This window comes from Denticeps clupeoides, unplaced genomic scaffold, assembly GCF_900700375.1.
Source record: "Denticeps clupeoides unplaced genomic scaffold, fDenClu1.1, whole genome shotgun sequence".
Classification (NCBI taxonomy): domain Eukaryota; kingdom Metazoa; phylum Chordata; class Actinopteri; order Clupeiformes; family Denticipitidae; genus Denticeps; species Denticeps clupeoides.
Genome location: NW_021629888.1, coordinates 1 through 26,021, shown reverse-complemented (window position 1 = coordinate 26,021; position 26,021 = coordinate 1). Strand labels below are relative to the sequence as shown.

Here is a 26,021-nt window from a genome sequence, read left to right as displayed (position 1 = left end):
CAGTATTGCATTGCCTCTAGAAGGTGTGCACTTTATTTGTTGTATTGCAAATAAAAGCTTACCACTCCAACTTTTTGCCTTTTCTCCATCATAATTTGACAGTAAAGCGGGAGTTTTCACTCTTTGATATGTGTTCAAGCCCTTTTGGTTTAAAGTTCAAGATTTTCAAGCAGAGTTTGTGTATGGACAAACCAGCTGAAGAATGCCCAATCTTGTCTGATCTCAGAAGCTAAGAAGGCTTGGGCCTGGTTAGTAGTTGGATGGGAGACTACCTGCGAATACCAGGTGCTGTAAGCTTTAACTATTGAAAAACTTTTAAAAAGAAAGTATTTACATGGCTTTGTTAGCTTTTTTTGCCTTTTCTCCATCATAATTTGAAAGTAAAGCGGGAGTTTTCACTCTTTGATATGTGTTTAAGCCCCTTTGGTTTAAAGTTCAAGATTTTCAAGCAGAGTTTGTGTATGGACAAACCAGCTGAAGAATGCCCAATCTTGTCTGATATCAGAAGCTAAGAAGGCTTGGGCCTGGTTAGTAGTTGGATGGGAGACTACCTGCGAATACCAGGTGCTGTAAGCTTTAACTATTTAAAAACTTTTAAAATGAAAGTATTTACATGGCTTTGTTAGCTTTTTTTGCCTTTTCTCCATCATAATTTGAAAGTAAAGCGGGAGTTTTCACTCTTTGTTATGTGTTTAAGCCCCTTTGGTTTAAAGTTCAAGATTTTCAAGCAGATTTTGTGTACGGACAAACTAGCTGAAGAATGCCCAGTCTTGTCTGATCTCAGAAGCTAAGAAGGCTTGGGCCTGGTTAGTAGTTGGATGGGAGACTACCTTGGAATACCAGGTGCTGTAAGCTTTAACTATTGAAAAACTTTTAAAATGAAAGTATTTACATGGCTTTGTTGCTTTTTTTGCCTTTTCTCCATTATAATTTGACAGTAAAGCGGGAGTTTTCACTCTTAGATATGTGTTCAAGCCCCTTTGGTTTAAAGTTCAAGATTTTCAAGCAGAGTTTGTGTACGGACAAACCTGCTGAAGAATGCCCAATCTTGTCTGATCTCAGAAGCTAAGCAGGCTTGGGCCCGGTTAGTATTTGGATTGGGAGACTACCTGGGAATACCAGGTGCTGTAAGCTTTAACTATTGAAAAACTTTTAAAATAAAAGTATTTACATGGCTTTGTTAGCTTTTTTGCCTTTTCTCCATCATAATTTGACAGTAAAGCGGGAGTTTTCGCACTTTATAATGTTTTCAAAGCCCTTTTGTTTAAAGTCCAAGATTTTCAAGACGAGTTTGCTTACAGACATGCCAGCTGAAGATTGCCCAATCTTGTCTGATCTCAGAAGCTAAGAAGGCCTGGGCCTGGTTAGTACTTGGATGGGAGACTATGTAGGAATGCCAGGTGCAGTAAGCTTTAACTATTGAAAACTTTTAAAATGAAAGTATTTACATCACTCTGTTAACTTTTCTAAAAGTAAGTTAAGGGGTATTTTCCTTCTTTGATATGTTTTCCCGCCTTTTTTCTTTTCTTTTTTTTTTTTTTTTTTTTAAACTTCTCTTCAGGTTTCTTTGTCTGTGTGTGCTCTACAACGATCATTCTCAGGCTTGGAGCTGAATCGATTAGGTGGGGTTTTCCAGCCCTCGGCCTTCAGGTGCTACGCACCCTGATGTCAATTTAATATCTGATATGTCATATTAAGCGGATTTTTAGAACAGGGAGTCGGCAATAGGGCCTGCTCCATCCGCTCCATTCATCGACCCAGTATTGCATTGCCTCTAGAAGGTGTGCACTTTATTTGTTGTATTGCAAATAAAAGCTTACCACTCCAACTTTTTGCCTTTTCTCCATCATAATTTGAAAGTAAAGCGGGAGTTTTCACTCTTTGATATGTGTTTAAGCCCCTTTGGTTTAAAGTTCAAGATTTTCAAGCAGATTTTGTGTATGGACAAACTAGCTGAAGAATGCCCAGTCTTGTCTGATCTCAGAAGCTAAGAAGGCTTGGGCCTGGTTAGTACTTGGATGGGAGACTACCTGGGAATACCAGGTGCTGTAAGCTTTAACTATTGAAAAACTTTTAAAATGAAAGTATTTACATGGCTTTGTTAGCTTTTTTTGCCTTTTCTCCATCATAATTTGACAGTAAAGCGGGAGTTTTCACTCTTAGATATGTGTTCAAGCCCCTTTGGTTTAAAGTTCAAGATTTTCAAGCAGAGTTTGTGTACGGACAAACCAGCTGAAGAATGCCCAATCTTGTCTGATCTCAGAAGCTAAGAAGGCTTGGGCCTGGTTAGTACTTGGATGGGAGACTACCTGGGAATACCAGGTGCTGTAAGCTTTAACTATTGAAAAACTTTTAAAATAAAAGTATTTACATGGCTTTGTTAGCTTTTTTGCCTTTTCTCCATCATAATTTGACAGTAAAGCGGGAGTTTTCGCACTTTATAATGTTTTCAAAGCCCTTTTGTTTAAAGTCCAAGATTTTCAAGCAGAGTTTGCTTACAGACATGCCAGCTGAAGATTGCCCAATCTTGTCTGATCTCAGAAGCTAAGAAGGCCTGGGCCTGGTTAGTACTTGGATGGGAGACTACTGTAGGAATGCCAGGTGCAGTAAGCTTTAACTATTGTAAAACTTTTAAAATGAAAGTATTTACATCACTCTGTTAACTTTTTTTAAAGTAAGTTAAGGGGTATTTTCTTTCTTTGATATGTTTTCCCGCCTTTTTTCTTTTTTTTTTTTTTTTTTTTTTTAAACTTCTCTTCAGGTTTCTTTGTCTGTGTGTGCTCTACAACGATCATTCACAGGCTTGGAGCTGAATCGATTAGATGGGGTTTTCCAGCCCTCGGCCTTCAGGTGCTACGCACCCTGATGTCAATTTAATATCTGATATGTCATATTAAGCGGATTTTTAGAACAGGGAGTCGGCAATAGGGCCTGCTCCATCCGCTCCATTCATCGACCCAGTATTGCATTGCCTCTAGAAGGTGTGCACTTTATTTGTTGTATTGCAAATAAAAGCTTACCACTCCAACTTTTTGCCTTTTCTCCATCATAATTTGACAGTAAAGCGGGAGTTTTCACTCTTTGATATGTGTTCAAGCCCTTTTGGTTTAAAGTTCAAGATTTTCAAGCAGAGTTTGTGTATGGACAAACCAGCTGAAGAATGCCCAATCTTGTCTGATCTCAGAAGCTAAGAAGGCTTGGGCCTGGTTAGTACTTGGATGGGAGACTACCTGCGAATACCAGGTGCTGTAAGCTTTAACTATTGAAAAACTTTTAAAAATGAAAGTATTTACATGGCTTTGTTAGCTTTTTTTGCCTTTTCTCCATCATAATTTGAAAGTAAAGCGGGAGTTTTCACTCTTTGATATGTGTTTAAGCCCCTTTGGTTTAAAGTTCAAGATTTTCAAGCAGAGTTTGTGTACGGACAAACCAGCTGAAGAATGCCCAATCTTGTCTGATCTCAGAAGCTAAGAAGGCTTGGGCCTGGTTAGTACTTGGATGGGAGACTACCTGGGAATACCAGGTGCTGTAAGCTTTAACTATTGAAAAACTTTTAAAATGAAAGTATTTACATGGCTTTGTTAGCTTTTTTTGCCTTTTCTCCATCATAATTTGACAGTAAAGCGGGAGTTTTCACTCTTTGATATGTGTTCAAGCCCCTTTGGTTTAAAGTTCAAGATTTTCAAGCAGAGTTTGTGTACGGACAAACCAGCTGAAGAATGCCCAATCTTGTCTGATCTCAGAAGCTAAGAAGGCTTGGGCCTGGTTAGTACTTGGATGGGAGACTACCTGGGAATACCAGGTGCTGTAAGCTTTAACTATTGAAAAACTTTTAAAATGAAAGTATTTACATGGCTTTGTTAGCTTTTTTTGCCTTTTCTCCATCATAATTTGACAGTAAAGCGGGAGTTTTCACTCTTTGATATGTGTTCAAGCCCCTTTGGTTTAAAGTTCAAGATTTTCAAGCAGAGTTTGTGTACGGACAAACCAGCTGAAGAATGCCCAATCTTGTCTTATCTCAGAAGCTAAGAAGGCTTGGGCCTGGTTAGTACTTGGATGGGAGACTACCTGGGAATACCAGGTGCTGTAAGCTTTAACTATTGAAAAACTTTTAAAATAAAAGTATTTACATGGCTTTGTTAGCTTTTTTGCCTTTTCTCCATCATAATTTGACAGTAAAGCGGGAGTTTTCGCACTTTATAATGTTTTCAAAGCCCTTTTGTTTAAAGTCCAAGATTTTCAAGCAGAGTTTGCTTACAGACATGCCAGCTGAAGATTGCCCAATCTTGTCTGATCTCAGAAGCTAAGAAGGCCTGGGCCTGGTTAGTACTTGGATGGGAGACTACGTAGGAATGCCAGGTGCAGTAAGCTTTAACTATTGAAAACTTTTAAAATGAAAGTATTTACATCACTTTGTTAACTTTTTTTTAAAGTAAGTTAAGGGGTATTTTCTTTCTTTGATATGTTTTCCCGCCTTTTTTCTTTTTTTTTTTTTTTTTTTTTTTTTTAACTTCTCTTCAGGTTTCTTTGTCTAAGGCTGAGCGATTAGATGGGTTTTCCAACCTCGGCCTTCAGGTGCTACGCACCCTGATGTCAATTTAATATCTGATATGTCATATTAAGCGGATTTTTAGAACAGGGAGTCGGCAATAGGGCCTGCTCCATCCGCTCCATTCATCGACCCAGTATTGCATTGCCTCTAGAAGGTGTGCACTTTATTTGTTGTATTGCAAATAAAAGCTTACCACTCCAACTTTTTGCCTTTTCTCCATCATAATTTGACAGTAAAGCGGGAGTTTTCACTCTTTGATATGTGTTCAAGCCCTTTGGTTTAAAGTTCAAGATTTTCAAGCAGAGTTTGTGTATGACAAACCAGCTGAAGAATGCCCAATCTTGTCTGATCTCAGAAGCTAAGAAGGCTTGGGCCTGGTTAGTAGTTGGATGGGAGACTACCTGCGAATACCAGGTGCTGTAAGCTTTAACTATTGAAAAACTTTTAAAAATAAAGTATTTACATGGCTTTGTTAGCTTTTTTTGCCTTTTCTCCATCATAATTTGACAGTAAAGCGGGAGTTTTCACTCTTTGATATGTGTTTCAAGCCCCTTTGGTTTAAAGTTCAAGATTTTCAAGCAGAGTTTGTGTACGGACAAACCAGCTGAAGAATGCCCAATCTTGTCTGATCTCAGAAGCTAAGAAGGCTTGGGCCTGGTTAGTACTTGGATGGGAGACTACCTGGGAATACCAGGTGCTGTAAGCTTTAACTATTGAAAAACTTTTAAAATGAAAGTATTTACATGGCTTTGTTAGCTTTTTTTGCCTTTTCTCCATCATAATTTGACAGTAAAGCGGGAGTTTTCACTCTTTGATATGTGTTTCAAGCCCCTTTGGTTTAAAGTTCAAGATTTTCAAGCAGAGTTTGTGTACGGACAAACCAGCTGAAGAATGCCCAATCTTGTCTGATCTCAGAAGCTAAGAAGGCTTGGGCCTGGTTAGTACTTGGATGGGAGACTACCTGGGAATACCAGGTGCTGTAAGCTTTAACTATTGAAAAACTTTTAAAATGAAAGTATTTACATGGCTTTGTTAGCTTTTTTTGCCTTTTCTCCATCATAATTTGACAGTAAAGCGGGAGTTTTCACTCTTTGATATGTGTTTCAAGCCCCTTTGGTTTAAAGTTCAAGATTTTCAAGCAGAGTTTGTGTACGGACAAACCAGCTGAAGAATGCCCAATCTTGTCTTATCTCAGAAGCTAAGAAGGCTTGGGCCTGGTTAGTACTTGGATGGGAGACTACCTGGGAATACCAGGTGCTGTAAGCTTTAACTATTGAAAAACTTTTAAAATAAAGTATTTACATGGCTTTGTTAGCTTTTTTGCCTTTTCTCCATCATAATTTGACAGTAAAGCGGGAGTTTTCGCACTTTATAATGTTTTCAAAGCCCTTTTGTTTAAAGTCCAAGATTTTCAAGCAGAGTTTGCTTACAGACATGCCAGCTGAAGATTGCCCAATCTTGTCTGATCTCAGAAGCTAAGAAGGCCTGGGCCTGGTTAGTACTTGGATGGGAGACTAGCGTAGGAATGCCAGGTGCAGTAAGCTTTAACTATTGAAAACTTTTAAAATGAAAGTATTTACATCACTTTGTTAACTTTTTTTTAAAGTAAGTTAAGGGGTATTTTCTTTCTTTGATATGTTTTCCCGCCTTTTTTCTTTTTTTTTTTTTTTTTTTTTTAACTTCTCTTCAGGTTTCTTTGTCTGTGTGTGCTCTACAACGATCATTCACAGGCTTGGAGCTGAATCGATTAGGTGGGGTTTTCCAGCCCTCGGCCTTCAGGTGCTACGCACCCTGATGTCAATTTAATATCTGATATGTCATATTAAGCGGATTTTTAGAACAGGGAGTCGGCAATAGGGCCTGCTCCATCCGCTCCATTCATCGACCCAGTATTGCATTGCCTCTAGAAGGTGTGCACTTTATTTGTTGTATTGCAAATAAAAGCTTACCACTCCAACTTTTTGCCTTTTCTCCATCATAATTTGACAGTAAAGCGGGAGTTTTCACTCTTTGATATGTGTTCAAGCCCCTTTGGTTTAAAGTTCAAGATTTTCAAGCAGAGTTTGTGTACGGACAAACCAGCTGAAGAATGCCCAATCTTGTCTGATCTCAGAAGCTAAGAAGGCTTGGGCCTGGTTAGTACTTGGATGGGAGACTACCTGGGAATACCAGGTGCTGTAAGCTTTAACTATTGAAAAACTTTTAAAATGAAAGTATTTACATGGCTTTGTTAGCTTTTTTTGCCTTTTCTCCATCATAATTTGACAGTAAAGCGGGAGTTTTCACTCTTAGATATGTGTTCAAGCCCCTTTGGTTTAAAGTTCAAGATTTTCAAGCAGAGTTTGTGTACGGACAAACCAGCTGAAGAATGCCCAATCTTGTCTGATCTCAGAAGCTAAGAAGGCTTGGGCCTGGTTAGTACTTGGATGGGAGACTACCTGGGAATACCAGGTGCTGTAAGCTTTAACTATTGAAAAACTTTTAAAATGAAAGTATTTACATGGCTTTGTTAGCTTTTTTTGCCTTTTCTCCATCATAATTTGACAGTAAAGCGGGAGTTTTCACTCTTTGATATGTGTTCAAGACCCTTTGGTTTAAAGTTCAAGATTTTCAAGCAGATTTTCTGTACGGACAAACCAGCTGAAGAATGCCCAATCTTGTCTGATCTCAGAAGCTAAGAAGGCTTGGGCCTGGTTAGTAGTTGGATGGGAGACTACCTGCGAATACCAGGTGCTGTAAGCTTTAACTATTGAAAAACGTTTAAAAAGAAAGTATTTACATGGCTTTGTTAGCTTTTTTTGCCTTTTCTCCATCATAATTTGAAAGTAAAGCGGGAGTTTTCACTCTTTGATATGTGTTCAAGCCCTTTGGTTTAAAGTTCAAGATTTTCAAGCAGAGTTTGTGTATGGACAAACCAGCTGAAGAATGCCCAATCTTGTCTGATCTCAGAAGCTAAGAAGGCTTGGGCCTGGTTAGTACTTGGATGGGAGACTACCTGGGAATACCAGGTGCTGTAAGCTTTAACTATTGAAAAACTTTTAAAATGAAAGTATTTACATGGCTTTGTTAGCTTTTTTTGCCTTTTCTGCATCATAATTTGACAGTAAAGCGGGAGTTTTCACTCTTTGATATGTGTTCAAGCCCCTTTGGTTTAAAGTTCAAGATTTTCAAGCAGAGTTTGTGTACAGACAAACCAGCTGAAGAATGCCCAATGTTGTCTGATCTCAGAAGCTAAGAAGGCTTGGGCCTGGTTAGTACTTGGATGGGAGACTACCTGGGAATACCAGGTGCTGTAAGCTTTAACTATTGAAAAACTTTTAAAATGAAAGTATTTACATGGCTTTGTTAGCTTTTTTTGCCTTTTCTCCATGATATTTTGACAGTAAAGCGGGAGTTTTCGCACATTATAATGTTATCAAAGCCCTTTTGGTTTAAAGTTCAAGATTTTCAAGCAGAGTTTGTGTACAGACAAACCAGCTGAAGAATGCCCAATGTTGTCTGATCTCAGAAGCTAAGAAGGCTTGGGCCTGGTTAGTACTTGGATGGGAGACTACCTGGGAATACCAGGTGCTGTAAGCTTTAACTATTGAAAAACTTTTAAAATGAAAGTATTTACATGGCTTTGTTATCTTTTTTGCCTTTTTTCCATCATAATTTGACAATAAAGCGGGAGTTTTCACTCTTTGATATGATTTTAAGCCCCTTTGGTTTAAAGTTCAAGATTTTCAAGCAGAGTTTGTGTACGGACAAACCAGCTGAAGAATGCCCAATCTTGTCTGATCTCAGAAGCTAAGAAGGCTTGGGCCTGGTTAGTACTTGGATGGGAGACTACCTGGGAATACCAGGTGCTGTAAGCTTTAACTATTGAAAAACTTTTAAAATGAAAGTATTTACATGGCTTTGTTAGCTTTTTTTGCCTTTTCTCCATCATATTTGACAGTAAAGCGGGAGTTTTCACTCTTAGATATGTGTTCAAGTCCCTTTGGTTTAAAGTTCAAGATTTTCAAGCAGAGTTTGTGTACGGACAAACCAGCTGAAGAATGCCCAATCTTGTCTGATCTCAGAAGCTAAGAAGGCTTGGGCCTGGTTAGTACTTGGATGGGAGACTACCTGGGAATACCAGGTGCTGTAAGCTTTAACTATTGAAAAACTTTTAAAATGAAAGTATTTACATGGCTTTGTTAGCTTTTTTTGCCTTTTCTCCATCATATTTTGACAGTAAAGCGGGAGTTTTCGCACATTATAATGTTTTCAAAGCCCTTTTGGTTTAAAGTTCAAGATTTTCAAGCAGAGTTTGTGTACAGACAAACCAGCTGAAGAATGCCCAAGGTTGTCTGATCTCAGAAGCTAAGAAGGCTTGGGCCTGGTTAGTACTTGGATGGGAGACTACCTGGGAATACCAGGTGCTGTAAGCTTTAACTATTGAAAAACTTTTAAAATGAAAGTATTTACATGGCTATGTTAGCTTTTTTTGCCTTTTCTCCATCATAATTTGACAGTAAAGCGGGAGTTTTCACTCTTTGATATGTGTTCAAGCCCCTTTGGTTTAAAGTTCAAGATTTTCAAGCAGAGTTTGTGTACGGACAAACCAGCTGAAGAATGCCCAATCTTGTCTTATCTCAGAAGCTAAGAAGGCTTGGGCCTGGTTAGTACTTGGATGGGAGACTACCTGGGAATACCAGGTGCTGTAAGCTTTAACTATTGAAAAACTTTTTAAAAAAAAGTATTTACATGGCTTTGTTAGCTTTTTTGCCTTTTCTCCATCATAATTTGACAGTAAAGCGGGAGTTTTCGCACTTTATAATGTTTTCAAAGCCCTTTTGTTTAAAGTCCAAGATTTTCAAGCAGAGTTTGCTTACAGACATGCCAGCTGAAGATTGCCCAATCTTGTCTGATCTCAGAAGCTAAGAAGGCCTGGGCCTGGTTAGTACTTGGATGGGAGACTATGTAGGAATGCCAGGTGCAGTAAGCTTTAACTATTGTAAAACTTTTAAAATGAAAGTATTTACATCACTCTGTTAACTTTTTTTAAAGTAAGTTAAGGGGTATTTTCTTTCTTTGATATGTTTTCCCGCCTTTTTTCTTTTTTTTTTTTTTTTTTAAACTTCTCTTCAGGTTTCTTTGTCTGTGTGTGCTCTACAACGATCATTCACAGGCTTGGAGCTGAATCGATTAGATGGGGTTTTCCAGCCCTCGGCCTTCAGGTGCTACGCACCCTGATATCAATTTAATATCTGATATGTCATATTAAGCGGATTTTTAGAACAATAGGCAATAGGGCCTGCTCCATCCGCTCCATTCATCGACCCAGTATTGCATTGCCTCTAGAAGGTGTGCACTTTATTTGTTGTATTGCAAACAAAAGCATACCACTCCAACTTTTTGCCTTTTCTCCATCATAATTTGACAGTAAAGCGGGAGTTTTCACTCTTTGATATGTGTTCAAGACCCTTTGGTTTAATGTTCAAGATTTTCAAGCAGATTTTCTGTACGGACAAACCAGCTGAAGAATGCCCAATCTTGTCTGATCTCAGAAGCTAAGAAGGCTTGGGCCTGGTTAGTACTTGGATGGGAGACTACCTGGGAATACCAGGTGCTGTAAGCTTTAACTAGTTGAAAAACTTTTAAAATAAAGTATTTACATGGCTTTGTTAACTTTTTTACCTTTTCTCCATCATAATTTGACAGTAAAGCGGGAGTTTTCACTCTTTGATATGTGTTTAAGCCCTTTTGGTTTAAAGTTCAAGATTTTCAAGCAGAGTTTGTGTATGGACAAACCAGCTGAAGAATGCCCAATCTTGTCTTATCTCAGAAGCTAAGAAGGCTTGGGCCTGGTTAGTACTTGGATGGGAGACTACCTGGGAATACCAGGTGCTGTAAGCTTTAACTATTGAAAAACTTTTAAAATGAAAGTATTTACATGGCTTTGTTAGCTTTTTTTGCCTTTTCTGCATCATAATTTGACAGTAAAGCGGGAGTTTTCACTCTTTGATATGTGTTCAAGCCCCTTTGGTTTAAAGTTCAAGATTTTCAAGCAGAGTTTGTGTACGGACAAACCAGCTGAAGAATGCCCAATCTTGTCTGATCTCAGAAGCTAAGAAGGCTTGGGCCTGGTTAGTACTTGGATGGGAGACTACCTGGGAATACCAGGTGCTGTAAGCTTTAACTATTGAAAAACTTTTAAAATGAAAGTATTTACATGGCTTTGTTAGCTTTTTTTGCCTTTTCTCCATCATATTTTGACAGTAAAGCGGGAGTTTTCGCACATTATAATGTTATCAAAGCCCTTTTGGTTTAAAGTTCAAGATTTTCAAGCAGAGTTTGTGTACGGACAAACCAGCTGAAGAATGCCCAATCTTGTCTGATCTCAGAAGCTAAGAAGGCTTGGGCCTGGTTAGTACTTGGATGGGAGACTACCTGGGAATACCAGGTGCTGTAAGCTTTAACTATTGAAAAACTTTTAAAATGAAAGTATTTACATGGCTTTGTTAGCTTTTTTGCCTTTTCTCCATCATAATTTGACAGTAAAGCGGGAGTTTTCACTCTTTGATATGTGTTTAAGCCCCTTTGGTTTAAAGTTCAAGATTTTCAAGCAGAGTTTGTGTACGGACAAACCAGCTGAAGAATGCCCAATCTTGTCTTATCTCAGAAGCTAAGAAGGCTTGGGCCTGGTTAGTACTTGGATGGGAGACTACCTGGGAATACCAGGTGCTGTAAGCTTTAACTATTGAAAAACTTTTAAAATGAAAGTATTTACATGGCTTTGTTAACTTTTTTGCCTTTTCTCCATCATAATTTGACAGTAAAGCGGGAGTTTTCGCACTTTATAATGTTTTCAAAGCCCCTTTGGTTTAAAGTTCAAGATTTTCAAGCAGAGTTTGTGTACAGGACAAACCAGCTGAAGAATGCCCAATCTTGTCTGATCTCAGAAGCTAAGAAGGCCTGGGCCTGGTTAGTACTTGGATGGGAGACTACGTAGGAATGCCAGGTGCAGTAAGCTTTAACTATTGAAAACTTTTAAAATGAAAGTATTTACATCACTTTGTTAACTTTTTTTTAAAGTAAGTTAAGGGGTATTTTCTTTCTTTGATATGTTTTCCCGCCTTTTTTCTTTTTTTTTTTTTTTTTAACTTCTCTTCAGGTTTCTTTGTCTGTGTGTGCTCTACAACGATCATTCACAGGCTTGGAGCTGAATCGATTAGGTGGGGTTTTCCAGCCTTCGGCCTTCAGGTGCTACGCACACTGATGTCAGTTTAATATCTGATATGTCATATTAAGCGGATTTTTAGAACAGGGAGTCGGCAATAGGGCCTGCTCCATCCGCTCCATTCATCGACCCAGTATTGCATTGCCTCTAGAAGGTGTGCACTTTATTTGTTGTATTGCAAATAAAAGCTTACCACTCCAACTTTTTGCCTTTTCTCCATCATAATTTGACAGTAAAGCGGGAGTTTTCACTCTTTGATATGTGTTCAAGCCCTTTTGGTTTAAAGTTCAAGATTTTCAAGCAGAGTTTGTGTATGGACAAACCAGCTGAAGAATGCCCAATCTTGTCTGATCTCAGAAGCTAAGAAGGCTTGGGCCCTGGTTAGTACTTGGATGGGAGACTACCTGGGAATACCAGGTGCTGTAAGCTTTAACTATTGAAAAACTTTTAAAATGAAAGTATTTACATGGCTTTGTTAGCTTTTTTTGCCTTTTCTCCATCATAATTTGACAGTAAAGCGGGAGTTTTCACTCTTTGATATGTGTTCAAGCCCCTTTGGTTTAAAGTTCAAGATTTTCAAGCAGAGTTTGTGTACGGACAAACCAGCTGAAGAATGCCCAATCTTGTCTGATCTCAGAAGCTAAGAAGGCTTGGGCCTGGTTAGTACTTGGATGGGAGACTACCTGGGAATACCAGGTGCTGTAAGCTTTAACTATTGAAAAACTTTTAAAATGAAAGTATTTACATGGCTTTGTTAACTTTTTTGCCTTTTTTCCATCATAATTTGACAGTAAAGCGGGAGTTTTCACTCTTTGATATGTGTTTAAGCCCCTTTGGTTTAAAGTTCAAGATTTTCAAGCAGAGTTTGTGTACGGACAAACCAGCTGAAGAATGCCCAATCTTGTCTTATCTCAGAAGCTAAGAAGGCTTGGGCCTGGTTAGTACTTGGATGGGAGACTACCTGGGAATACCAGGTGCTGTAAGCTTTAACTATTGAAAAACTTTTAAAATAAAAGTATTTACATGGCTTTGTTAGCTTTTTTGCCTTTTCTCCATCATAATTTGACAGTAAAGCGGGAGTTTTCGCACTTTATAATGTTTTCAAAGCCCTTTTGTTTAAAGTCCAAGATTTTCAAGCAGAGTTTGCTTACAGACATGCCAGCTGAAGATTGCCCAATCTTGTCTGATCTCAGAAGCTAAGAAGGCCTGGGCCTGGTTAGTACTTGGATGGGAGACTACGTAGGAATGCCAGGTGCAGTAAGCTTTAACTATTGAAAACTTTTAAAATGAAAGTATTTACATCACTTTGTTAACTTTTTTTTAAAGTAAGTTAAGGGGTATTTTCTTTCTTTGATATGTTTTCCCGCCTTTTTTCTTTTTTTTTTTTTTTTTTAACTTCTCTTCAGGTTTCTTTGTCTGTGTGTGCTCTACAACGATCATTCACAGGCTTGGAGCTGAATCGATTAGGTGGGGTTTTCCAGCCCTCGGCCTTCAGGTGCTACGCACCCTGATGTCAATTTAATATCTGATATGTCATATTAAGCGGATTTTTATAACAGGGAGTCGGCAATAGGGCCTGCTCCATCCGCTTCATTCATCGACCCAGTATTGCATTGCCTCTAGAAGGTGTGCACTTTATTTGTTGTATTGCAAATAAAAGCTTACCACTCCAACTTTTTGCCTTTTCTCCATCATAATTTGACAGTAAAGCGGGAGTTTTCACTCTTTGATATGTGTTCAAGCCCTTTTGGTTTAAAGTTCAAGATTTTCAAGCAGAGTTTGTGTACGGACAAACCAGCTGAAGAATGCCCAATCTTGTCTGATCTCAGAAGCTAAGAAGGCTTGGGCCTGGTTAGTACTTGGATGGGAGACTACCTGGGAATACCAGGTGCTGTAAGCTTTAACTATTGAAAAACTTTTAAAATGAAAGTATTTACATGGCTTTGTTAGCTTTTTTTGCCTTTTCTCCATCATAATTTGACAGTAAAGCGGGAGTTTTCGCACTCTTTGATATGTTTTCAAGCCCCTTTGGTTTAAAGTTCAAGATTTTCAAGCAGAGTTTGTGTACGGACAAACCAGCTGAAGAATGCCCAATCTTGTCTGATCTCAGAAGCTAAGAAGGCTTGGGCCTGGTTAGTACTTGGATGGGAGACTACCTGGGAATACCAGGTGCTGTAAGCTTTAACTATTGAAAAACTTTTAAAATGAAAGTATTTACATGGCTTTGTTAGCTTTTTTTGCCTTTTCTCCATCATAATTTGACAGTAAAGCGGGAGTTTTCACTCTTTGATATGTGTTTAAGCCCCTTTGGTTTAAAGTTCAAGATTTTCAAGCAGAGTTTGTGTACGGACAAACCAGCTGAAGAATGCCCAATGTTGTCTTATCTCAGAAGCTAAGAAGGCTTGGGCCTGGTTAGTACTTGGATGGGAGACTACCTGGGAATACCAGGTGCTGTAAGCTTTAACTATTGAAAAACTTTTAAAATGAAAGTATTTACATGGCTTTGTTAGCTTTTTTGCCTTTTTTTCCATCATAATTTGACAGTAAAGCGGGAGTTTTTCGCACTTTATAATGTTTTCAAAGCCCTTTTGTTTAAAGTCCAAGATTTTTCAAGCAGAGTTTGCTTACAGACATGCCAGCTGAAGATTGCCCAATCTTGTCTGATCTCAGAAGCTAAGAAGGCCTGGGCCTGGTTAGTACTTGGATGGGAGACTACGTAGGAATGCCAGGTGCAGTAAGCTTTAACTATTGAAAACTTTTAAAATGAAAGTATTTACATCACTTTGTTAACTTTTTTTTAAAGTAAGTTAAGGGGTATTTTCTTTCTTTGATATGTTTTCCCGCCTTTTTTCTTTTTTTTTTTTTTTTTTAACTTCTCTTCAGGTTTCTTTGTCTGTGTGTGCTCTACAACGATCATTCACAGGCTTGGAGCTGAATCGATTAGGTGGGGTTTTCCAGCCCTCGGCCTTCAGGTGCTACGCACCCTGATGTCAGTTTAATATCTGATATGTCATATTAAGCGGATTTTTAGAACAGGGAGTCGGCAATAGGGCCTGCTCCATCCGCTCCATTCATCGACCCAGTATTGCATTGCCTCTAGAAGGTGTGCACTTTATTTGTTGTATTGCAAATAAAAGCTTACCACTCCAACTTTTTGCCTTTTCTCCATCATAATTTGACAGTAAAGCGGGAGTTTTAACTCTTTGATATGTGTTCAAGCCCTTTTGGTTTAAAGTTCAAGATTTTCAAGCAGAGTTTGTGTATGGACAAACCAGCTGAAGAATGCCCAATCTTGTCTGATCTCAGAAGCTTAGAAGGCTTGGGCCTGGTTAGTACTTGGATGGGAGACTACCTGGGAATACCAGGTGCTGTAAGCTTTACTATTGAAAAACTTTAAAATGAAAGTATTTACATGGCTTTGTTAGCTTTTTTTGCTGTTTCTCCATCATAATTTTGACAGTAAGCGGAGTTTTCGCACTCTTCTCTATTCTGTGTATCAAGGCCCTTTGGTTTAAAGTTCAAGATGTTTCAAGCAGAGTTTGGTGTACAGGACAAACCAGCTGAAGAATGCCCAATGTCTTTGTCGTATCTCAGAAGCTAAGAAGGCTTGGGCCTGGTTAGTACTGGATGGAGACTACCTGGGAATACCAGGATGCTGTAAGCTTTACCTATTGAAAAACCTTTTAAAGTGAAATGAAAGTATTTACATGGCTTTGTTAGCTTTTTTTTGCCTTTTTCTGCATCCTTAATGTAAGTAAAGTAAAGTAAAGCGGGAGTTTTCACTCTTTGATATGTGTTCAAGCCCCTTTGGTTTAAAGTTCAAGATTTTCAAGCAGAGTTTGTGTACGGACAAACCAGCTGAAGAATGCCCAATCTTGTCTTATCTCAGAAGCTAAGAAGGCTTGGGCCTGGTTAGTACTTGGATGGGAGACTACCTGGGAATACCAGGTGCTGTAAGCTTTAACTATTGAAAAACTTTTAAAATAAAAGTATTTACATGCCTTTGTTAGCTTTTTTGCCTTTTCTCAGTCATCATTTGACAGTAAAGCGGGAGTTTTCGCACTTTATAATGTTTTCAAAGCCCTTTTGTTTAAAGTCCAAGATTTTCAAGCAGAGTTTGCTTACAGACATGCCAGCTGAAGATTGCCCAATCTTGTCTGATCTCAGAAGCTAAGAAGGCCTGGGCCTGGTTAGTACTTGGATGGGAGACTACGTAGGAATGCCAGGCGCAGTAAGCTTTAACTATTGAAAACTTTTAAAATGAAAGTATTTACATCACTTTGTTAACTTTTTTTAAAGTAAGTTAAGGGGTATTTTCTTTCTTTGATATGTTTTCCAGCCTTTTTTCTTTTTTTTTTTTTTTTTTTTTTAACTTCTCTTCAGGTTTCTTTGTCTGTGTGTGCTCTACAACGATCATTCACAGGCTTGGAGCTGAATCGATTAGGTGGGGTTTTCCAGCCCTCGGCCTTCAGGTGCTACGCACCCTGATGTCAGTTTAATATCTGATATGTCATATTAAGCGGATTTTTAGAACAGGGAGTCGGCAATAGGGCCTGCTCCATCCGCTCCATTCATCGACCCAGTATTGCATTGCCTCTAGAAGGTGTGCACTTTATTTGTTGTATTGCAAATAAAAGCTTACCACTCCAACTTTTTGCCTTTTCTCCATCATAATTTGACAGTAAAGCGGGAGTTTTAACTCTTTGATATGTGTTCAAGCCCTTTTGGTTTAAAGTTCAAGATTTTCAAGCAGAGTTTGTGTACGGACAAACCAGCTGAAGAATGCCCAATCTTGTCTGATCTCAGAAGCTAAGAAGGCTTGGGCCTGGTTAGTACTTGGATGGGAGACTACCTGGGAATACCAGGTGCTGTAAGCTTTAACTATTGAAAAACTTTTAAAATGAAAGTATTTACATGGCTTTGTTAGCTTTTTTTGCCTTTTCTCAGTCATCATTTGACAGTAAAGCGGGAGTTTTCACTCTTTTATATGTGTTCAAGCCCCTTTGGTTTAAAGTTCAAGATTTTCAAGCAGAGTTTGTGTACGGACAAACCAGCTGAAGAATGCCCAATCTTGTCTGATCTCAGAAGCTAAGAAGGCTTGGGCCTGGTTAGTACTTGGATGGGAGACTACCTGGGAATGCCAGGTGCTGTAAGCTTTAACTATTGAAAAACTTTTAAAATGAAAGTATTTACATGGCTTTGTTAGCTTTTTTGCCTTTTCTCCATCATAATTTGACAGTAAAGCGGGAGTTTTCACTCTTTGATATGTGTTTAAGCCCCTTTGGTTTAAAGTTCAAGATTTTCAAGCAGAGTTTGTGTACGGACAAACCAGCTGAAGAATGCCCAATCTTGTCTTATCTCAGAAGCTAAGAAGGCTTGGGCCTGGTTAGTACTTGGATGGGAGACTACCTGGGAATACCAGGTGCTGTAAGCTTTAACTATTGAAAAACTTTTAAAATAAAAGTATTTACATGGCTTTGTTAGCTTTTTTGCCTTTTCTCCATCATAATTTGACAGTAAAGCGGGAGTTTTCGCACTTTATAATGTTTTCAAAGCCCTTTTGTTTAAAGTCCAAGATTTTCAAGCAGAGTTTGCTTACAGACATGCCAGCTGAAGATTGCCCAATCTTGTCTGATCTCAGAAGCTAAGAAGGCCTGGGCCTGCTTAGTACTTGGATGGGAGACTACGTAGGAATGCCAGGTGCAGTAAGCTTTAACTATTGAAAACTTTTAAAATGAAAGTATTTACATCACTTTGTTAACTTTTTTTTAAAGTAAGTTAAGGGGTATTTTCTTTCTTTGATATGTTTTCCCGCCTTTTTTTTTTTTTTTTTTTTTTTTTTTTTTAACTTCTCTTCAGGTTTCTTTGTCTGTGTGTGCTCTACAACGATCATTCACAGGCTTGGAGCTGAATCGATTAGGTGGGGTTTTCCAGCCCTCGGCCTTCAGGGTGCTACGCACCCTGATGTCAGTTTAATATCTGATATGTCATATTAAGCGGATTTTTAGAACAGGGAGTCGGCAATAGGGCCTGCTCCATCCGCTCCATTCATCGACCCAGTATTGCATTGCCTCTAGAAGGTGTGCACTTTATTTGTTGTATTGCAAATAAAAGCTTACCACTCCAACTTTTTGCCTTTTCTCCATCATAATTTGACAGTAAAGCGGGAGTTTTAACTCTTTGATATGTGTTCAAGCCCTTTTGGTTTAAAGTTCAAGATTTTCAAGCAGAGTTTGTGTATGGACAAACCAGCTGAAGAATGCCCAATCTTGTCTGATCTCAGAAGCTAAGAAGGCTTGGGCCTGGTTAGTACTTGGATGGGAGACTACCTGGGAATACCAGGTGCTGTAAGCTTTAACTATTGAAAAACTTTTAAAATGAAAGTATTTACATGGCTTTGTTAGCTTTTTTTGCCTTTTCTGCATCATAATTTGACAGTAAAGCGGGAGTTTTCACTCTTTGATATGTGTTCAAGCCCCTTTGGTTTAAAGTTCAAGATTTTCAAGCAGAGTTTGTGTACGGACAAACCAGCTGAAGAATGCCCAATCTTGTCTTATCTCAGAAGCTAAGAAGGCTTGGGCCTGGTTAGTACTTGGATGGGAGACTACCTGGGAATACCAGGTGCTGTAAGCTTTAACTATTGAAAAACTTTTAAAATGAAAGTATTTACATGGCTTTGTTAACTTTTTTGCCTTTTTTCCATCATAATTTGACAGTAAAGCGGAAGTTTTCGCACTTTATAATGTTTTCAAAGCCCTTTTGTTTAAAGTCCAAGATTTTCAAGCAGAGTTTGCTTACAGACATGCCAGCTGAAGATTGCCCAATCTTGTCTGATCTCAGAAGCTAAGAAGGCCTGGGCCTGGTTAGTACTTGGATGGGAGACTATGTAGGAATGCCAGGTGCAGTAAGCTTTAACTATTGAAAACTTTTAAAATGAAAGTATTTACATCACTTTGTTAACTTTTTTTTAAAGTAAGTTAAGGGGTATTTTCTTTCTTTGATATGTTTTCCCGCCTTTTTTCTTTCTTTTTTTTTTTTTTTTAACTTCTCTTCAGGTTTCTTTGTCTGTGTGTGCTCTACAACGATCATTCACAGGCTTGGAGCTGAATCGATTAGGTGGGGTTTTCCAGCCCTCGGCCTTCAGGTGCTACGCACCCTGATGTCAGTTTAATATCTGATATGTCATATTAAGCGGATTTTTAGAACAGGGAGTCGGCAATAGGGCCTGCTCCATCCGCTCCATTCATCGACCCAGTATTGCATTGCCTCTAGAAGGTGTGCACTTTATTTGTTGTATTGCAAATAAAAGCTTACCACTCCAACTTTTTGCCTTTTCGCCATCATAATTTGACAGTAAAGCGGGAGTTTTAACTCTTTGATATGTGTTCAAGCCCTTTTGGTTTAAAGTTCAAGATTTTCAAGCAGAGTTTGTGTATGGACAAACCAGCTGAAGAATGCCCAATCTTGTCTGATCTCAGAAGCTTAGAAGGCTTGGGCCTGGTTAGTACTTGGATGGGAGACTACCTGGGAATACCAGGTGCTGTAAGCTTTAACTATTGAAAAACTTTTAAAATGAAAGTATTTACATGGCTTTGTTAGCTTTTTTGCCTTTTCTCCATCATAATTTGACAGTAAAGCTTCCAATCATGTCTGTTCTCCGTTGTTGTCCCTGGCTGGTGGAACAACCTACCCTCCTCCACACGACTAGCCGAGACTATCACCACTTTTAAGAAGAAGGTGAAAACCCTCTTATTCCAAAAATTTTACAGACAAATTTAACACATACACATGCATACACATTTAACAAACAAATACAAAATGTATAAATACATTATAATTTTTCTTAGTCTAGCACCCAACACTCTCCGAGCATGTTCTTCAATGACAAGTCTAAGCCTTATCAGGGCTCTTAGTTTGTATACTTGATATTCTATAGAAATCGAACGAGAATTGCTGGTGTCTGCCCATTGTAAGTCGCTTTGGATAAAAGCGTCTGCCAAATAAAGTAAAGTAAAGTAAAGTAAAGTAAAGCGGGAGTTTTCACTCTTTGATATGTGTTCAAGCCCCTTTGGTTTAAAGTTCAAGATTTTCAAGCAGAGTTTGTGTACGGACAAACCAGCTGAAGAATGCCCAATCTTGTCTTATCTCAGAAGCTAAGAAGGCTTGGGCCTGGTTAGTACTTGGATGGGAGACTACCTGGGAATACCAGGTGCTGTAAGCTTTAACTATTGAAAAACTTTTAAAATAAAAGTATTTACATGGCCTTTGTTAGCTTTTTTGCCTTTTCTCAGTCATCATTTGACAGTAAAGCGGGAGTTTTCGCACTTTATAATGTTTTCAAAGCCCTTTTGTTTAAAGTCCAAGATTTTCAAGCAGAGTTTGCTTACAGACATGCCAGCTGAAGATTGCCCAATCTTGTCTGATCTCAGAAGCTAAGAAGGCCTGGGCCTGGTTAGTACTTGGATGGGAGACTACGTAGGAATGCCAGGCGCAGTAAGCTTTAACTATTGAAAACTTTTAAAATGAAAGTATTTACATCACTTTGTTAACTTTTTTTAAAGTAAGTTAAGGGGTATTTTCTTTCTTTGATATGTTTTCCAGCCTTTTTTCTTTTTTTTTTTTTTTTTTTTTTTAACTTCTCTTCAGGTTTCTTTGTCTGTGTGTGCTCTACAACGATCATTCACAGGCTTGGAGCTGAATCGATTAGGTGGGGTTTTCCAGCCCTCGGCCTTCAGGTGCTACGCACCCTGATGTCAGTTTAATATCTGATATGTCATATTAAGCGGATTTTTAGAACAGGGAGTCGGCAATAGGGCCTGCTCCATCCGCTCCATTCATCGACCCAGTATTGCATTGCCTCTAGAAGGTGTGCACTTTATTTGTTGTATTGCAAATAAAAGCTTACCACTCCAACTTTTTGCCTTTTCTCCATCATAATTTGACAGTAAAGCGGGAGTTTTAACTCTTTGATATGTGTTCAAGCCCTTTTGGTTTAAAGTTCAAGATTTTCAAGCAGAGTTTGTGTACGGACAAACCAGCTGAAGAATGCCCAATCTTGTCTGATCTCAGAAGCTAAGAAGGCTTGGGCCTGGTTAGTACTTGGATGGGAGACTACCTGGGAATACCAGGTGCTGTAAGCTTTAACTATTGAAAAACTTTTAAAATAAAAGTATTTACATGGCTTTGTTAGCTTTTTTGCCTTTTCTCAGTCATCATTTGACAGTAAAGCGGGAGTTTTCACTCTTTTATATGTGTTCAAGCCCCTTTGGTTTAAAGTTCAAGATTTTCAAGCAGAGTTTGTGTACGGACAAACCAGCTGAAGAATGGCCAATCTTGTCTGATCTCAGAAGCTAAGAAGGATTGGGCCTGGTTAGTACTTGGATGGGAGACTACCTGGGAATGCCAGGTGCTGTAAGCTTTAACTATTGAAAAACTTTTAAAATGAAAGTATTTACATGGCTTTGTTTAGCTTTTTTTGCCTTTTCTCCATCATAATTTGACAGTAAAGCGGGAGTTTTCACTCTTTGATATGTGTTTAAGCCCCTTTGGTTTAAAGTTCAAGATTTTCAAGCAGAGTTTGTGTACGGACAAACCAGCTGAAGAATGCCCAATCTTGTCTTATCTCAGAAGCTAAGAAGGCTTGGGCCTGTTTAGTACTTGGATGGGAGACTACCTGGGAATACCAGGTGCTGTAAGCTTTAACTATTGAAAAACTTTTAAAATAAAAGTATTTACATGGCTTTGTTAGCTTTTTTGCCTTTTCTCCATCATAATTTGACAGTAAAGCTTCCAATCATGTCTGTTCTCCGTTGTTGTCCCTGGCTGGTGGAACAACCTACCCTCCTCCACACGACTAGCCGAGACTATCACCACTTTTAAGAAGAAGGTGAAAACCCTCTTATTCCAAAAATATTACAGACAAATTTAACACATACACATGCATACACATTTAACAAACAAATACAAAATGTATAAATACATTATAATTTTTCTTAGTCTAGCACCCAACACTCTCCGAGCATGTTCTTCAATGACAAGTCTAAGCCTTATCAGGGCTCTTAGTTTGTATACTTGATATTCTATAGAAATCGAACGAGAATTGCTGGTGTCTTCCCATTGTAAGTCGCTTTGGATAAAAGCGTCTGCCAAATAAAGTAAAGTAAAGTAAAGTAAAGTAAAGCGGGAGTTTTCACTCTTTGATATGTGTTCAAGCCCCTTTGGTTTAAAGTTCAAGATTTTTTAAGCAGAGTTTGTGTACGGACAAACCAGCTGAAGAATGCCCAATCTTGTCTTATCTCAGAAGCTAAGAAGGCTTGGGCCTGGTTAGTACTTGGATGGGAGACTACCTGGGAATACCAGGTGCTGTAAGCTTTAACTATTGAAAAACTTTTAAAATAAAAGTATTTACATGGCTTTGTTAGCTTTTTTGCCTTTTCTCAGTCATAATTTGACAGTAAAGCGGGAGTTTTCGCACTTTATAATGTTTTCAAAGCCCTTTTGTTTAAAGTCCAAGATTTTCAAGCAGAGTTTGCTTACAGACATGCCAGCTGAAGATTGCCCAATCTTGTCTGATCTCAGAAGCTAAGAAGGCCTGGGCCTGGTTAGTACTTGGATGGGAGACTACGTAGGAATGCCAGGTGCAGTAAGCTTTAACTATTGAAAACTTTTAAAATGAAAGTATTTACATCACTTTGTTAACTTTTTTTAAAGTAAGTTAAGGGGTATTTTCTTTCTTTGATATGTTTTCCCGCCTTTTTTCTTTTTTTTTTTTTTTTTTTTTTTTAACTTCTCTTCAGGTTTCTTTGTCTGTGTGTGCTCTACAACGATCATTCACAGGCTTGGAGCTGAATCGATTAGGTGGGGTTTTCCAGCCCTCGGCCTTCAGGTGCTACGCACCCTGATGTCAGTTTAATATCTGATATGTCATATTAAGCGGATTTTTAGAACAGGGAGTCGGCAATAGGGCCTGCTCCATCCGCTCCATTCATCGACCCAGTATTGCATTGCCTCTAGAAGGTGTGCACTTTATTTGTTGTATTGCAAATAAAAGCTTACCACTCCAACTTTTTGCCTTTTCTCCATCATAATTTGACAGTAAAGCGGGAGTTTTAACTCTTTGATATGTGTTCAAGCCCTTTTGGTTTAAAGTTCAAGATTTTCAAGCAGAGTTTGTGTACGGACAAACCAGCTGAAGAATGCCCAATCTTGTCTGATCTCAGAAGCTAAGAAGGCTTGGGCCTGGTTAGTACTTGGATGGGAGACTACCTGGGAATACCAGGTGCTGTAAGCTTTAAATATTGAAAAACTTTTAAAATAAAAGTATTTACATGGCTTTGTTAGCTTTTTTGCCTTTTCTCAGTCATCATTTGACAGTAAAGCGGGAGTTTTCACTCTTTTATATGTGTTCAAGCCCCTTTGGTTTAAAGTTCAAGATTTTCAAGCAGAGTTTGTGTACGGACAAACCAGCTGAAGAATGGCCAATCTTGTCTGATCTCAGAAGCTAAGAAGGATTGGGCCTGGTTAGTACTTGGATGGGAGACTACCTGGGAATGCCAGGTGCTGTAAGCTTTAACTATTGAAAAACTTTTAAAATGAAAGTATTTACATGGCTTTGTTAGCTTTTTTTGCCTTTTCTGCCATCATAATTTGACAGTAAAGCGGGAGTTTTCACTCTTTGATATGTGTTTAAGCCCCTTTGGTTTAAAGTTCAAGATTTTCAAGCAGAGTTTGTGTACGGACAAACCAGCTGAAGAATGCCCAATCTTGTCTTATCTCAGAAGCTAAGAAGGCTTGGGCCTGGTTAGTACTTGGATGGGAGGACTACCTGGGAATACCAGGTGCTGTAAGCTTTAACTATTGAAAAACTTTTAAAATAAAAGTATTTACATGGCTTTGTTAGCTTTTTTTGCCTTTTCTCCATCATAATTTGACAGTAAAGCGGGAGTTTTCGCACTTTATAATGTTTTCAAAGCCCTTTTGTTTAAAGTCCAAGATTTTCAAGCAGAGTTTGCTTACAGACATGCCAGCTGAAGATTGCCCAATCTTGTCTGATCTCAGAAGCTAAGAAGGCCTGGGCCTGGTTAGTACTTGGATGGGAGACTACGTAGGAATGCCAGGTGCAGTAAGCTTTAACTATTGAAAACTTTTAAAATGAAAGTATTTACATCACTTTGTTAACTTTTTTTTAAAGTAAGTTAAGGGGTATTTTCTTTCTTTGATATGTTTTCCCGCCTTTTTCTTTTTTTTTTTTTTTTTTTTTTTTTTTAACTTCTCTTCAGGTTTCTTTGTCTGTGTGTGCTCTACAACGATCATTCACAGGCTTGGAGCTGAATCGATTAGGTGGGGTTTTCCAGCCCTCGGCCTTCAGGTGCTACGCACCCTGATGTCAGTTTAATATCTGATATGTCATATTAAGCGGATTTTTAGAACAGGGAGTCGGCAATAGGGCCTGCTCCATCCGCTCCATTCATCGACCCAGTATTGCATTGCCTCTAGAAGGTGTGCACTTTATTTGTTGTATTGCAAATAAAAGCTTACCACTCCAACTTTTTGCCTTTTCTCCATCATAATTTGACAGTAAAGCGGGAGTTTTAACTCTTTGATATGTGTTCAAGCCCCTTTTGGTTTAAAGTTCAAGATTTTCAAGCAGAGTTTGTGTACGGACAAACCAGCTGAAGAATGCCCAATCTTGTCTGATCTCAGAAGCTAAGAAGGCTTGGGCCTGGTTAGTACTTGGATGGGAGACTACCTGGGAATACCAGGTGCTGTAAGCTTTAACTATTGAAAAACTTTTAAAATGAAAGTATTTACATGGCTTTGTTAGCTTTTTTTTGCCTTTTCTGCCATCATAATTTGACAGTAAAGCGGGAGTTTTCACTCTTTGATATGTGTTTCAAGCCCCTTTGGTTTAAAGTTCAAGATTTTCAAGCAGAGTTTGTGTACGGACAAACCAGCTGAAGAATGCCCAATCTTGTCTTATCTCAGAAGCTAAGAAGGCTTGGGCCTGGTTAGTACTTGGATGGGAGACTACCTGGGAATACCAGGTGCTGTAAGCTTTAACTATTGAAAAACTTTTAAAATAAAAGTATTTACATGGCTTTGTTAGCTTTTTTTGCCTTTTCTCCATCATAATTTGACAGTAAAGCGGGAGTTTTCGCACTTTATAATGTTTTCAAAGCCCTTTTGTTTAAAGTCCAAGATTTTCAAGCAGAGTTTGCTTACAGACATGCCAGCTGAAGATTGCCCAATCTTGTCTGATCTCAGAAGCTAAGAAGGCCTGGGCCTGGTTAGTACTTGGATGGGAGACTACGTAGGAATGCCAGGTGACAGTAAGCTTAACTATTGAAAACTTTTAAAATGAAAGTATTTACATCACTTTTTTTAACCTTTTTTTTAAAGTAAGTTAAGGGGTATTTTCTTTCTTTGATATGTTTTTTCCGCCTTTTTTCTTTTTTTTTTTTTTTTTTTTTTTTTTAAATTCCTCTTCAGGTTTCTTTGTCTGTGTGTGCTCTACAACGATCATTCACAGGCTTGGAGCTGAATCGATAGGTGGGGTTTTCCAGCCCTCGGCCTTCGGGTGCTACGCACCCTGATGTCAGTTTAATATCTGATATGTCATATTAAGCGGATTTTTAGAACAGGGAGTCGGCAATAGGGCCTGCTCCATCCGCTCCATTCATCGACCCAGTTTTGCATTGCCTCTAGAAGGTGTGCACTTTATTTGTTGTTTTGCAAATAAAAGCTTACCACTCCAACTTTTTGCCTTTTCTCCATCATAATTTGACAGTAAAGCGGGAGTTTTAACTCTTTGATATGTGTTCAAGCCGTTTTGGTTTAAAGTTCAAGATTTTCAAGCAGAGTTTGTGTATGGACAAACCAGCTGAAGAATGCCCAATCTTGTCTGATCTCAGAAGCTAAGAAGGCTTGGGCCTGGTTAGTATTTGGATGGGAGACTACCTGGGAATACCAGGTGCTGTAAGCTTTAACTATTGAAAAACTTTTAAAATGAAAGTATTTACATGGCTTTGTTAGCTTTTTTTGCCTTTTCTGCATCATAATTTGACAGTAAAGCGGGAGTTTTTCACTCTTTGATATGTGTTCAAGCCCCTTTGGTTTAAAGTTCAAGATTTTCAAGCAGAGTTTTTGTACGGACAAACCAGCTGAAGAATGCCCAATGTTGTCTTATCTCAGAAGCTAAGAAGGTTTGGGCCTGGTTAGTACTTGGATGGGAGACTACCTGGGAATACCAGGTGCTGTAAGCTT

At 38.6% G+C, this 26,021-nt stretch overlaps 21 pseudogenes; all 21 read left to right on the top strand.

Moving 5' to 3' along the window:
• The first annotated feature begins 2,215 nt into the window (after positions 1–2,215).
• Positions 2,216–2,334, top strand: LOC114776649 (uncharacterized; annotated as a pseudogene).
• Positions 2,335–3,416: 1,082 nt separating this feature from the next.
• Positions 3,417–3,535, top strand: LOC114776648 (uncharacterized; annotated as a pseudogene).
• Positions 3,536–3,695: 160 nt separating this feature from the next.
• On the top strand, positions 3,696–3,814 carry LOC114776647 (uncharacterized; annotated as a pseudogene).
• Positions 3,815–5,139: 1,325 nt separating this feature from the next.
• On the top strand, positions 5,140–5,258 carry LOC114776645 (uncharacterized; annotated as a pseudogene).
• A 161-nt stretch (positions 5,259–5,419) lies between these two features.
• LOC114776644 (uncharacterized) lies at positions 5,420–5,538 on the top strand (annotated as a pseudogene).
• Positions 5,539–6,617: 1,079 nt separating this feature from the next.
• LOC114776642 (uncharacterized) lies at positions 6,618–6,736 on the top strand (annotated as a pseudogene).
• Positions 6,737–6,896: 160 nt separating this feature from the next.
• Positions 6,897–7,015, top strand: LOC114776641 (uncharacterized; annotated as a pseudogene).
• Positions 7,016–7,453: 438 nt separating this feature from the next.
• LOC114776660 (uncharacterized) lies at positions 7,454–7,572 on the top strand (annotated as a pseudogene).
• A 718-nt stretch (positions 7,573–8,290) lies between these two features.
• LOC114776640 (uncharacterized) lies at positions 8,291–8,409 on the top strand (annotated as a pseudogene).
• A 159-nt stretch (positions 8,410–8,568) lies between these two features.
• Positions 8,569–8,687, top strand: LOC114776639 (uncharacterized; annotated as a pseudogene).
• Positions 8,688–10,595: 1,908 nt separating this feature from the next.
• LOC114776638 (uncharacterized) lies at positions 10,596–10,714 on the top strand (annotated as a pseudogene).
• A 161-nt stretch (positions 10,715–10,875) lies between these two features.
• On the top strand, positions 10,876–10,994 carry LOC114776636 (uncharacterized; annotated as a pseudogene).
• A 1,354-nt stretch (positions 10,995–12,348) lies between these two features.
• Positions 12,349–12,467, top strand: LOC114776635 (uncharacterized; annotated as a pseudogene).
• Positions 12,468–13,540: 1,073 nt separating this feature from the next.
• Positions 13,541–13,659, top strand: LOC114776634 (uncharacterized; annotated as a pseudogene).
• A 162-nt stretch (positions 13,660–13,821) lies between these two features.
• LOC114776668 (uncharacterized) lies at positions 13,822–13,940 on the top strand (annotated as a pseudogene).
• Positions 13,941–16,517: 2,577 nt separating this feature from the next.
• Positions 16,518–16,636, top strand: LOC114776667 (uncharacterized; annotated as a pseudogene).
• A 160-nt stretch (positions 16,637–16,796) lies between these two features.
• On the top strand, positions 16,797–16,915 carry LOC114776661 (uncharacterized; annotated as a pseudogene).
• A 1,079-nt stretch (positions 16,916–17,994) lies between these two features.
• Positions 17,995–18,113, top strand: LOC114776658 (uncharacterized; annotated as a pseudogene).
• Positions 18,114–20,780: 2,667 nt separating this feature from the next.
• LOC114776657 (uncharacterized) lies at positions 20,781–20,899 on the top strand (annotated as a pseudogene).
• Positions 20,900–22,930: 2,031 nt separating this feature from the next.
• Positions 22,931–23,049, top strand: LOC114776646 (uncharacterized; annotated as a pseudogene).
• A 1,364-nt stretch (positions 23,050–24,413) lies between these two features.
• LOC114776633 (uncharacterized) lies at positions 24,414–24,532 on the top strand (annotated as a pseudogene).
• Positions 24,533–26,021: the final 1,489 nt, after the last annotated feature.